At 38.4% G+C, this 13765-nt stretch overlaps 2 non-coding genes across 2 annotated transcripts; both read right to left on the bottom strand.

The window, feature by feature from the left end:
- Nucleotides 1–2837: 2837 nt before the first annotated feature.
- trnak-cuu (transfer RNA lysine (anticodon CUU)) lies at nucleotides 2838–2910 on the bottom strand. The gene has a single exon. It is a non-coding gene; the product is annotated as a tRNA-Lys (tRNA).
- An 858-nt stretch (nucleotides 2911–3768) lies between these two features.
- Nucleotides 3769–3909, bottom strand: LOC141326987 (U4 spliceosomal RNA). Its single transcript, XR_012354311.1, has one exon. It is a non-coding gene; the product is annotated as a U4 spliceosomal RNA (small nuclear RNA).
- Nucleotides 3910–13765: the final 9856 nt, after the last annotated feature.

Raw genomic sequence — 13765 nt, 5'->3', positions numbered from 1 at the left:
CTGGCCACTGGGCAAGTGGGGCAGTGGTGGTGAATGTATGCCTCTTCACGCTCTCCACTCCCGAAATCCAGCAGGTTCTGCCAACTATATTGCTCACCTAAGCAGAGAGAGCATATAATACATGGCAAATGAGAAAACAAAACAAGTGGTAGTGTTAACATATGACAGGTCAAGAAGAGAAACTGACCTGATGGTTGGTGAGAGCCAGAGATGGCTGATTCCTGAGCTCCACAAGATACTCCGCAAGGCCGTCCACTTTGTCCAGCACACCAGCACTAGCCAAAGCCTGTGAGAAAAATACAACAAAAAGAAAAAAATGAAATCAACAACATTATGAGTACAGTGAAGTGGGACAAAAAACCCAAAACAAATAAATATATATATTTTTCTAGATGTTTTTTTTTTTTGTCAACTTCAGACAAAAAGCAACAGGTCAGCACAAATTATTATGTTTTCCCTAGAAATGTTACAGTATTACATAAAACATAATTACATACATACATTAAACGAGACATTTACATACCACAGACTCGTCAGGGGATGCTGAGGCACCTGGCGTGAAGGAGGCATCAGGCTGAGTGGAGGACAGAGAGAAGCTTGGGTCATCAGTAAGACTCGACTCAGTAATGTCAAGTGTTTGGTCCTCCTCAAAGCCCTCGTCTTCTTCATCCTCGCCTTCATCCACATCCTCCAGCATGTTCTCTGTCTCTTCTGAGTCAGGGTCCACTACCAGGGGCTGTCCAGTCTGACGCAGGAGGTAGTCAACACCAAGCAGCTCTCCTATGAAAAAAATAATAATAAAAGAAAACACACAAATACAGGATCAGTCAAAAGTTTGGACACATTACTATTTTTAATGTTTTTGAAAGAAGTGTCTTATGCTCATCAGTCCTGCATTTATTAAATAAAAAATATAAAAAACATTAATAATATTATAAAATGTTAATACAGTTTAAATTTACAGTTACATGTACTTTAAATTTTTTTTGTCATCAACGCTGAATAAATTTAGCAATCATTTTAGAAATCAGTAAAAAGTTATATTAAGAACAGCATTAGAAATCAAATATGAAATCTTCTGTAACGATACACAGTACTGTTCAAAAAAAATTTTTTTAAAGAAATTAATTCTGTTGTTTTTAACTTTTTATTCATCAATGAATTCTGCAAAACGTATCACAGTTTTCATTAAAAAATAAATACAAATATGCAGTACAAATTATATTGCTGTTTTTTCTGTATTTTGGATCAAATAAATGCAGGCTGAATGAGCAAAAGACACTTCTTTCAAAAACATTAAACACAGTCACGTGTAAAAATGTTTGACAAATAATGTACACATTCATATTCTACAATGAGATACAGGTAACTTTACCTTCTGGCAGAGGTTGTACAACTTCTGCTGCCGTGGTGCTGGTCTGTTGCCTCCAGACGGACAAACCCCAGAGCTGGCAAAAGTCCTCAACCTGGCCATCCACTCGCCAACACCCATGGCCTTGTGGCAATTATGCATAATTTACTGTTATTACTATAGTAAATACATATAGCATGTATTAATCACAATGTGAAATAAAGTGCATTGTTAGTTAATCACATTAAATGTTAATTAGAAATGATAATGTCTACAACTACACATATTTTTAAAATCCAAATCAAACTTTAAATAGAATAGATGTGTTTACTATGCAAAACTACAGGCAAATGGTGTTTTATATATGTGAGATTATAGGTTAATCATGGAAACAAAACATGATTACTACACTTTCACTATAGTAAAAGCATGGTAAATTACTTGATTATTTATATTAAGACTGTGTTTACACTTAAAGAACGAGTAAACTGAGTTTAATAAGTACGATTACAGGCACAATTATGTTTAATATGTGAGATTTTAGGCAAGTCATGAAAAGAAAACATGATTACTATACTTTCACTATAGTAAAACCATGGTAAATGACGACAAACACAAGCACAACGTTTTTTGTTGTTGCTGTTCATTCAGATTTTCATTTATAGTAAGACTGTGTTCATACAGTTGTAATCGATCAGCCAAAAACACAACATGGTTCCTACGCTTTCACTATAGTAAAAACAAGGTAAATTGTCATAAGGGATGACTGCACTTACAGCTGAAACGCGTTTTTTCCCCCATTTAAATCGAACTTAAGAACGTGTAAATAGATTTTAGAAAGTTAGATTTCATTTAAACTGTTTCATTATGGGCAATTCGCGAGTCAAAAGTTTGTGAACGCCAAACACGGATGAACGACGGACGAAAACGTAACGAGTTACCAATTGAGAACATTGTAAACAGAGAGGAAGAAAGTAGAAAACATGTATTACTTACTTTGAAAACTTATCCTATATTCCGTTCGTCTGATTTTTGAACCTGACTTAGAATGAAACTAAGCGCGGTGAGTGGCTCTCAACAATGGAGCTTGAGTGATGCGATTGGCTCTCGTACATTCTCACAATGGACGGCGAGCGACGCGATTGGCTCTCGTCCATTCTCACAATGGACGGCGAGCGACGCGATTGGCTCTCGTCCATTCTCACAATGGACGGCGAGATCGGCGATTGGACGAGGAGACGGCCGCGGAAACAGACGATCCTGCTCCAGGTAGCGCCACAGAGACAGCCGCTGTTGCTTGCTGCCGCCGGATCACCGGTGTAAAAGCAAGGGTTAGGGTTAGTGATAGGGATTAAAATTGCTCGCACTAACAGCGACATCTGTTTTGAAAGATGTTTCCGGAGCTCGCAAAATCCACTCAGCCTGCGCGGCGAATGGGCACGCTGGAGCCCGCCACCCTTTTGGGAAGAAAGAGAGTCAACAGAGCCGCCCAACGTGGGGCTCGAACCCACGACCCTGAGATTAAGAGTCTCATGCTCTACCGACTGAGCTAGCCGGGCTGGTCGTGGGCTTCTTCACCGGGTCGGACCCAGTTTTCATCGGCCCCCAAATTACACAGGCGAAACGGAGGCTCTCGCGTTGTGCGAGACTGTCGAGCCCTCCCCGTGGGTAGGGCTTAGAGCAGGCTTAGAGTTTTCTTCTGTCGGTTTTGACCCAATCTGTTTTTGGGAAGCGCAGTTTGACCCAGCAGTGCGGGCCAACAACACGTTCTGTTTTGCCGCGTGAAGGCGGGTCAATGCTTTGGACAGCGTATGGTTGAGATGTGATTTTCCACCAATTTGGGGCACCTTTCTTAAGGAAATCAAGGATGATTTCATGGGAAATGGCAAACTGCTGTAGCGTTTGGCTAACAAGCCAAAGCTACAAAGGATGTACCGGTGCCCCGTCGTCCGAGCAGAATCCACATTCGGCCGTAATCGGAGGTTACTACTAACGTTCGATTGTGTCTCATAGGGAGTTTGACGCAGGGCCTCAGTGGAAAACAGGCCCTCGGCGGCTGAAACAAAAGACGAAGGCGGCATCCACATGCACATGGTTCAGGAGTGTTAAACAAAGAAACCACGCAAGATGACGAGGTGGTCCAGCGGGTAAGGCGGTGGAAGGCTAATACATTGTGCTCGACATGCACTGGAAGCTTTAGCGCCACTGAGAGCCCACCGGACCAGACAGGCCCAACCTGTTTACGATGGGTAACGGTGAGCTGTAATTGCGCTGCAGTTTAATGATACCCGTCTTGAGGACATATTTACAAAACAACAAGCCTTCTGGCTCTGGCGCTCAATCATCAGCAGACACCTTTTCGACGAGAAACAAAACCTAAACGAAACAAGGCTATTTTTTCTCAACAATACTCTAAGCCTCCTGAGAGGCTAGCAAAAATTGCCAAAGCTGACTGTATTTCAAGTCATCCTGGCGGGGTATTGGGTAAAGTTTTCAACCAGCAATGATCGCGCCTCGGATAAACCTCATAGGCTACAATATTGCCTCTGCGAAAGAATGCCGGCGACGGTCGTGACCTTTGCAGGCACCTACGTGGATGTGAACCGACAAGGTGGTAGCAAGCTTTAAACTGCCGCACAAACAGTCTCCTGGCACGGGTTGCTGCACCGTGTTTCTACGGAACAGATTAGAGGTGTGTAAAAGACGGCTCATTCACTATTCCCTCTGTGCTCAAAACAGCCTGCTGAAAGCACAGCAGCAGCAGCTGAAAAGGTCCGCAGCATGGCCTCTCTCAGTCAGCAAGGGGGCGGGGAGGCCGAGTGGTTAAGGCGATGGACTGCTAATCCCATCCTTGTCGTTCGGTTCCTTTAGCACTGGACCTTAATCTAGGTCCTGGGGACCCCATGCTGAACTTTTTGTGTGTCCTCCTTATCTAACACACTCAGTTCAGTTCTTTGAGTTCTCTACTAATGAGCTGATGATCTGAATCGGGAGTGCTAAATAAAAGACGGCACGTAATGCGACGAGGTGGCCGACTGGTTAAGGCGATGGACTGCTAATCCATTGTGCTCTGCACGCGTGGGTTCGAATCCCATCCTCGTCGTTCGGTACATTTAGCAGTGATCCTCGGTCCTGGGGACCCCACTCTGCAATTTTTGTGTGTCTTCCCTATCTGACACACTCAGTTCAGTTCACTGAGCGCTCTACTAATGAGCTGGTGGTCTGAATCGGGAGTGTTAAACAAAAGGACCGCGCAAAACGAAAGGTGGTCGAGTGGTTAAGGCGATGCAAGGCTAGTCCGTTGTGCTCGGCACGCCTTGGTTTGTGTGGGTTCGAATCCCATCCTCTTCATTTGATGCTTTAGCACCACTGAGAGCCCACCGGAACAGACAGGCCCAACCTGTTTACGATGGGTAGCGGCGAGCTGTGATTGTGCTGTAGTTTATTGATACCTGCCGCAAAGTCTTGAGAACATATTGACAAAACAACAAGTCTTCTGGCTCCGGCACGCTATGATCGGTGGACACCTCTTTGACGAGGACCAACAACCAGCCACGCCAATAAAAGGAAACAAAACGAAGCAAGACTATCTTTCTCAACAAGCCTCCAGAGAGACTGGCAAAAATTGCCGATGCTGACTGTATTTCAAGTCATCCCGGTGGGGTATTGGGTATTGACTTTGTGGCAACATGGAACTTTTGCATCTACATTAATATTAGTCTGTTTCTTCTTATTCTGAGGTCACCGTAGCCACCAGATCCATTCTGCATTCCGATCTGATGGTCACTACAGTCCCCCGGTTCCAGTCCGTACCAAGAGCAGATGGTGGATCAGCACCTTCAGCCGAATGTCAGCGGATACTATGTCAACTAGATGAGCCCCAGAGACAGATCATCAGTAAAGAAGGCATCCACATGCCACAGCAAACTACTCGAGCTGGTGAAAATGTTCACCAAATGCCCGCCGCTGAGTTCTTTTAAAACAAGCCAGCTTATTGAAGGTGCACAAGATAAACGCCCTGAGAAAGCTGTGCCTCGCAACCCTAAGAATGGCATAGGCGTTAGTGGACACCTGACGCGCGTGCAAAACTCCGGCATTTCACACGTCCTTGGGTGGGCTCGAACCACCAACCTTTCGGTTAACAGCCGAACGCGCTAACCGATTGCGCCAAAGCTGGGGAACAATAGTCTGTTAAGGGGGGGGGAAGAAAAGGAAGGAGGGGGAAGAAGGGGGGGAGAAAAAGAAAAAAAAGAGAGAGAAAAGGAAAAAATGAGGAGAAAAGAAATGAAAGGGAATTTTATCTCTTTGTCCTTTAAAGCAATGTTTTTGGAGTGTATATTTACAATAAATTATCTGAAAAAAAATGTTTTTCTCTATTTTCCTGTACATTTATATGGGAGTAAGGATGATCACAAGCTTCCCAGTTCATATTACAGTGTTGCCATACATTGAAGTGTTTACTGAATGTTTTATTTAACAGTAATTATCACATAAATGATGTCCAAATGAATGAAATCATTTTTGAAATGACAAAGTAATATTTTATTAGATTTATATTACTGATTATTGATATCTTATTCAAAGTTTACTTTAAATATATTTCGGCTGTAGTTGTGTTCTAAAACTTATAGTACAAAACATTTTACATTTATTTATTAAATCATCCCAAATTGTATCAACATTTTTAAAAGGCGTATAACTGTTTAATGATACTGTAACAATGACAAACAAAAAGAGTTATTTAATCATGACCAAACTTTTATTTTTCAATCAGTCATAGCCAATTATTCATTATTCTTTTTTTTTTTACATTTTTATTCTTATAGTTATGTTGCATGTGCAGAAAACAGAATAATACATCTTAACAATACTTTCTACAGAAAACAGAGCTATACATATAAACAAAACCGTCCAATGTCCATGGCTCTTGTGCATTAACTGCAAGTGAAAAGAACAGAAAGCACAAAACAATACAAATGAATAAAACTTTAAAATATTAATGACTCCTGTGCATGTTTTGCAAGTGCTAAAGAACAGAAAACAAAACTATACTTTTAAATAAAACTGTCTTAATGTCCATGGCACTAGTGCATTCAAGTGCAAAAGAACAGAAAGCAGAAAACAATACACATAAATAAAACTTTATCCCCTTTCTTTTTTGGACTCTTATGGATGGCACAGAGCTTGAAATGGTCTCTATCAGGCGACAACAATCTGGCCACTGGGCAAGTGGGGCAGTGGTGGTGAATGTATGCCTCTTCACGCTCTCCACTCCCGAAATCCAGCAGGTTCTGCCAACTATATTGCCCACCTAAGCAGAGAGAACATATAATACAAGGCAAATGAGAAAACAAAACAAGTGGTAGTGTTAACATATGACAGGTCAAGAAGAGAAACTGACCTGATGGTTGGTGAGAGCCAGAGATGGCTGATTCCTGAGCTCCACAAGATACTCCGCAAGGCTGTCCACTTTGTCCAGCACACAAGCACTATGCAAAGCCTGGGAGAAAAATACAACAAAAAGAAAAAAATTAAATCAACAACATTATGAGTACAGTGAAGTGGGACAAAAAAACCAAAACAAATAAATATATATATATTTTTCTAGATGTTTTTTTTTTTGTCAACTTCAGACAAAAAGCAACAGGTCAGCACAAATTATTGTTTTCCCTAGAAATTTTACAGTATTACATAAAACATAATTACATACATACATTAAACGAGACATTTACATACCACAGACTCGTCAGGAGATGCTGAGGCACCTGGCGTGAAGGAGGCATCAGGCTGAGTGGAGGACAGAGAGAAGCTTGGGTCATCAGTAAGACTCGACTCAGTAATGTCAAGTGTTTGGTCCACCCTGAAGCCCTCGTCTTCTTCATCCTCACCTTCATCCACATCCTCCAGCATGTTCTCTGTCTCTTCTGAGTCAGGGTCCACTACCAGGGGCTGTCCAGTCTGACGCAGGAGGTAGTCAACACCAAGCAGTTCTCCTATGAAAAAAATAATAATAAAAGAAAACACACAAATACAGGATCAGTCAAAAGTTTGGACACATTACTATTTTTAATGTTTTTGAAAGATGTGTCTTATGTTCATCAGTCCTGCATTTATTAAATAGAAAATATAAAAAACATTAATAATATTATAAAATGTTAATACAGTTTAAATTTACAGTTACATGTACTTTAAATTTAAATTTTTTTTGTCATCAACGCTGAATAAATTTAGCAATCATTTTAGAAATCAGTAAAAAGTTATATTAAGAACAGCATTAGAAATCAAATATAAAATCTTCTGTAACGATATACAGTACTGTTCAAAAAAATTTTTTTTAAAGAAATTAATTCTGTTGTTTTTAACTTTTTCATCATCAATGAATTCTGCAAAACGTATCACAGTTTTCATTAAAAAATATATACAAATATGCAGTGCAAATTATATTGCTGTTTTTTCTGTATTTTGGATCAAATAAATGCAGGCTGAATGAGCAAAAGGCACTTCTTTCAAAAACATTAAACACAGTCATGTGTAAAAATGTTTGACAAATAATGTACACATTCATATTCTACAATAAGATACAGGTAACTTTACCTTCTGATAGAGGTTGTACCACTTCCGCTGCCTTGGTGCTGGTCTGTTGCCTCCAGACGGACAAACCCCAGAGCTGGCAAAAGTCCTCGACCTGGCCATCCACTCGCCATCACCCATGACCTTGTGGCACTTTGGCTTAGTGCTCATCTAAATATAATAGGGAAATAATAGTTAGTAATGTGCATTTTGCAGGTATTGGACAACTACACAAATGTTTAAAAAAATTTTATAATGATGCAACAATATATATTCAAGCTGACTAAATAATGGCATCCATTACAACAATAAAACATTATTTTATTGCTAATAAAGCAAAACAAGGTTACACATTTACACTACAATTGTACATATAAATATTTGAATATGAAATTACTACATCTAGTCACGATGGGGATAAGATTATTGTTTTGTTTGGTTTACAGTTAGTTGCATCCAATTATGCATACTTTACTGTTATTACTATAGTAAATACATATAGCATGTATTAATCACAATGTGAAATAAAGTGCATTGTTAGTTATAAGCTATGGTTAAACATTTGATAATCAATCTGAGAAAAACAAAACAAAAAAACAAAGAACAGTAAGTACACTTTACTTAAACCATGGTTAATTTTTGTAAGGGATGTCTATATAACATTGCATTTTCATTTAAATCAACCTGATCTCACAGAATTCCGTGTAAAGACCACGGACCCTTAACTCCAAATCCGTGTTTGAGTCACGGAATCGTCGAAGATTCCGTGATGGGTTCACGGAAGAGATACTAATGTAAGTCAACGACAGGCATCAGCCGTGGTCCACGCACGGATAACCGGGTTCAAGTATAAATGCGTCTGACTCACTCTTTTTACGTGATCCACACACGGATCCACTGGTCCGGCACCGGCTCTGCCTCAAATGACGTCGTTTTTGGAAACGTATTTTGCCTTTTACTTTAAATATTCTGGCCTCTTTTAGACCTGCTTCAAATATACTTAAGGTGAAATATTTTTTTGGTTGAGCGCTAGCTTTCTCTTATCGGCTCAAGTTCCGTGATGATATCACGGAATCTTTTTCACCCTCACTGGACTTTATTTAGACCAAAGTAGTTCGTTTTGACTCTACAAGTCTTCAAGAAGTGTCTGCGATGGCAGTTAACATGTCAGACCCTCATCTACCCCTGTTTTTGTATAAATCAGTTCGTTTGTAGCTTTTGGCTTTTTGTGAATTTCCGTGGCGGCATCACGGAGTTTTCCGTAACAGACACACGGACAACCTCGGGTCTCACACAGTGGCTTGTGGTTAGTACCCTAATGTTGCTTCATTTAAAATATAATATGTAATATAATATGACCTACTGTACGATTCATCTGTCATTCAGCAATTTAAACTGATGGGCCAACAAGACTGAAAATGTAGGCTGTAATGCAAATGTGAGTAGCCTATAATTTTGAGTCTATAACTGAAATCCGTGATGGGACCACGGTGGCCATCCGTGGGTGACGCACAGATTGTCCAACAGTTGTCTTTTCTTAACACTAGGGCTGGGAATCGATTCCAAAAAGAATCGATTCCTCGATTCCGAGGCATTGGGAATCGAGAGTCGATTCCAACGTTTGGAATCGATCCTCTCAAGGGGAATCGACTCCTCATTCAGAGCCGTTTTCAGTTCAACAAAACTTACCTCTTAAACGGAAGGCTGCATTCCATGAAGGCTGCATATTTCGGCTGCAAGTCATCAAACGTCGATTGACGAAAATAAACGTAATAAAAATGAGTTTAAGGACGCAGCCTTCAGTTTGAGAAGCACCCATTAATTTGCCTCTTGCTCACTAATAGTTATTATAGTCTGATACATTTCCACAAAAAGATTCGTTCGGATAGATTATTTAAATGAACCAGTTCAAAAAACGATTCAGATGTTATTTTACGGGAAAACTGGCTCATGATGTCCACAATTTAGACGACAGAATAGATCATGACGTGTCTTGATCTTATTTACATCTTAAATAAATGCTATTTTTAATCTATCAGCCAAATGATAACTCTGAAAGAAAACGCAGAGAGCACGTATCAGTGGCCGAGAGCGCATCTGATTGACAGTTCTCGCCACGAGCTCTCATATCAGTGTTGTTGTTAAAGTTCTGTTTATTTTGTTTCAGTGTATAGTTTTGTCATTTTATACACGTCACATCTTGTTTTATTCATGCAATAAATGCATGTCCACCGCTGAGCTGTGGGTTATGACTAATTTCCTGGGCAACGAATTACAATTTGAAATCAGTCAGAGCTACAGAAAAATAGTATATATATATCTTCTTTTTTTTTTTTTTTTTTTTTTTTTTTTTACAAATGAAGCTTAATATTATGAGAAGGTAACTTTATACAACCTTTACATCCTGCATACATTGCGAAATTAGCTTCCTCCAATCTAAAAAACAAGAATCGAAAAAGAATCGAAACAACAGTGAGGAATCGATTCTGGAATCGAATCCAATCGATTCCAGAACCAGGAATCGGAATCGGAATCGATTCCAAAATTTTCGGAATCGAACAGCCCTACTTAACACATAACACGAGCTAAAGTGTGCTTGAAGATTTAACAATACGATGTTTACTATAAAATTACCATCCCTGCAATTATTTACTTTTTTACTGTAAGTTGGGCGTCTCTTCATTAACGCATATTCTGTAATTCTAATCGTAATTCTAATAAACAATATCACACTTATTTTTATTGTGTTTTTTATTGATCTCGTTAGTGTCGTCTTTGCTCATTCCTTAATAAGACAGCTGTACTAATAAAATTAATATGATTTTGCTGCAAGGGTTATCTCCTGATTATTTTCTGAAGCTTACATTTTTTTATGTTTTTTATTTATTTGTTTAATTATTTATTGCTTTGTGTCAGTTCAAGCCATATATGTGTTAAAGAAAAAATTGAATAAATGAAAAGAAAAAAGAAAATAAATATTTTTCGATAGTGGACGCCAGCAATACCCATGATCCTCAGCCTCCGTTGCTATGGAGACGGTGGCAGTCTGCTTTGTGATTGGGTGAATTCTCCTCATTGCGCTTAAACCACTGTCCAGGTAAGTTACTAGACTAATAATTAATGATCACGTTTTGTTTAAACGTTATAATGGATCCTGTTATGTACCATTAGACTCGCGTGGTTTACATGTTAAGACAACAATTAAAGCCCGAACAATGGTTTCCTCGTTATCAGCGGAAGTTAGGCTTGCTAAACGGGTCTTGCTAACTTCAATGTAAGCTAACTCTAGTTTAAGTTATGTCAGCTGAAGGGTAATTTGGGGTGGAGCATTAACCTTATGTTTTAATCGTATCCAAAATGAACAATCATCCAGCTGTAGCTATGCTGAATAAAAACAAACGTTGTGACTGATGAAAGGACAATGAAAGACAAATATATGACACACATGGTATGTGATCATCTCCAGGTAATCAATAAAGTATATAAATAATGCTGACATAGCATTTATTAAAGTATGGAAACTATAACATATATGTTCTGCCTTATCCTGTGATACAAATAAGAAAAATTAAAGAAAAAATATATTATAGACTACAAATTATGGGTTATTGTCCAGCAATGTAGTCTATTTAGCCAATTAAAAGTAAGATATATATATGTATAACAAAAAAACTCTCAGTGTAACCGGGGGAAAAAAAGTGTTATGGTATTATTATTACATTTGACATCTCTGATTTGACCTTCTGAAATGTTGGCTACACTCTGAATGTGTCAGTAATAACAATATAACTTGGCCTAACATTACTACATATAACATTGCCTTTAAATCTGGGATGATTATCTTGCGTATTATTAAGCATTTGGGAATCTCTCACTTTTTAAACCTTATTTTAATATAACTACTCTGCACTACATAATTAACATTTTCTGTTCTCCCTCCAGATCTTGTCAAAAGAGTCACCTCACCTGTCCAAATCTAGATAACCTGATTTAGTAAACCAAAAGGCACTTTTAAGAACCAACCTATATCTCTTTTGTTATCTTTTTCTATCTCTATTTCTCACAACCTCTGTGTCCTTTTGTCTCACTATTTATATTCCTATCCATATTTTTAATCTATCTTTATCTATCTCTCAGGCTTTATTTCACAAAATTGCATCTCTGTCTATCTTTGTCTACTTGTCTGTCTTATCAATCTTTGTCAGTCTGTCTGTCCTTTGGCTGTTATAATGCCAGGGGGGTCTACAAAAAAAATTGTCCCTTTTGTCAGGGTATTTTATTTTGTGCACATAAGATCTGTTCCCATTGCAAAAAGGAGCAGCCTCAGAAGCAGCGCCTCAAGAAGAAGCTTCAGCGGTTTGATGAGAAGCGAGAGGAATGGATGGTTGGTGGTTGGTCAAGAGCCTTGAGAAGAACCACAACATTACATCCATCAAGAATGAAGCCATTGTCATGGTATGTACAATTCTGTATGTGACATTAAACTGTCCGGATCATCTAGGACGTAAATTCAGTGATACCATTTATGATTAATTGAACATGCCAGTCCAAGGTTTTTTTTTTTTTTATATATATATATATATTTTATTTTTATTTTTTTGTCAATGATTTTATGTTTTTATATCAGATACTATCAACTTTGATGTCAGATTTAATTTTGATTTTGCAAAAATGTTTAATTTGATGTACTGATTTTATTTCAGTGGTAATACCTTTCAGTAATTACATCTTAGCCTTAACACACCACAGTCCCAAATTTTCATTTTAAAGACATTTTAATATGTTTAACATTAGATTATCAGCTCAGAATATATGCTAATTTGATTAGAAACACTGGAGACCAGAAATGCAAAGCATCCTTCTGGTTAAAGTTAGGTGTGACTTCTGCATTCAAGAAATATAATATATCAAGGAGATGAGAAATGACAAATGGACTGCATTTATACTGTACTACTCAAATAACTTTACACTGTACACACATCAGCTGTATGTATGTGGAGCATTTACCCATTTGGTCATATAATTTCAAAGGTTCTCCCTTTATTTTGATTAAATCTACTTGCAGAAAGTTCTTTGATACTCTCATGTTGTCAGATTTATCTTTTTGCTGTTTTTCTATCTACCAGATTAACCGATGAGCGTCACCGTGATGGATTCTAACTTCCACCTTACTAAATGTAAAAATGTGCACAGGGTTAAGCTGTGCATTCATTTGACAAGAAACATCAGAGACCAGAGAGGAAAAGCATCTTTTCGTTATGAAGCGGACTGGACTTCCATGTTCAGGAAAAAGGTAGATATTGATAGTTGTTTTTTGTTTCTTTTGTTTGAGCCTTTGCTGTTTGCATGTACTTGGTTATACATTAAACAAAAATTCTGAATCACATTAACCTGGATGCTGTCATCAATAATACTATACTGTATATTCTCAATAGTAAATGATCTTATTTGTTTTTGCCGTTGTGTTTCTATTACTTTAAACCACACTATTGTCATTGCAGATTGAGAAACTCCATGCCATTGGATACAAGCCCATTCTGCTTCTTGGAAAGGAGACCAAAAAGAAAGAAAACAAATGTGAAATATTAACCCCTCACTGCACACTCTCCTCCTATGACCAGGACTACCTTCAGAAGACAGGTTCATTTTATGAATATCTTTGTGAAGGTAACATGCTTGCATGTATATTTTTAAAGTCACAGTTCACAACTTGGGTTGAGTATGTAAAACATTTTGATCAATGTTTAAATCTTAAAGGGATGGCTCCCCACTAAAACTTCAATTCAATAGTTAACTCCTAACCTGACAGTAGAAACTTGGGAGAAGTTTTAATTTTTCTATAAC

The sequence above is a fragment of the Garra rufa genome, chromosome 2 (genome assembly GCF_049309525.1).
Source record: "Garra rufa chromosome 2, GarRuf1.0, whole genome shotgun sequence".
NCBI lineage: Eukaryota > Metazoa > Chordata > Actinopteri > Cypriniformes > Cyprinidae > Garra > Garra rufa.
The sequence above is the reverse complement of the archived record's forward strand: the minus strand, read 5'-3'. Positions and strand labels throughout refer to the sequence as shown.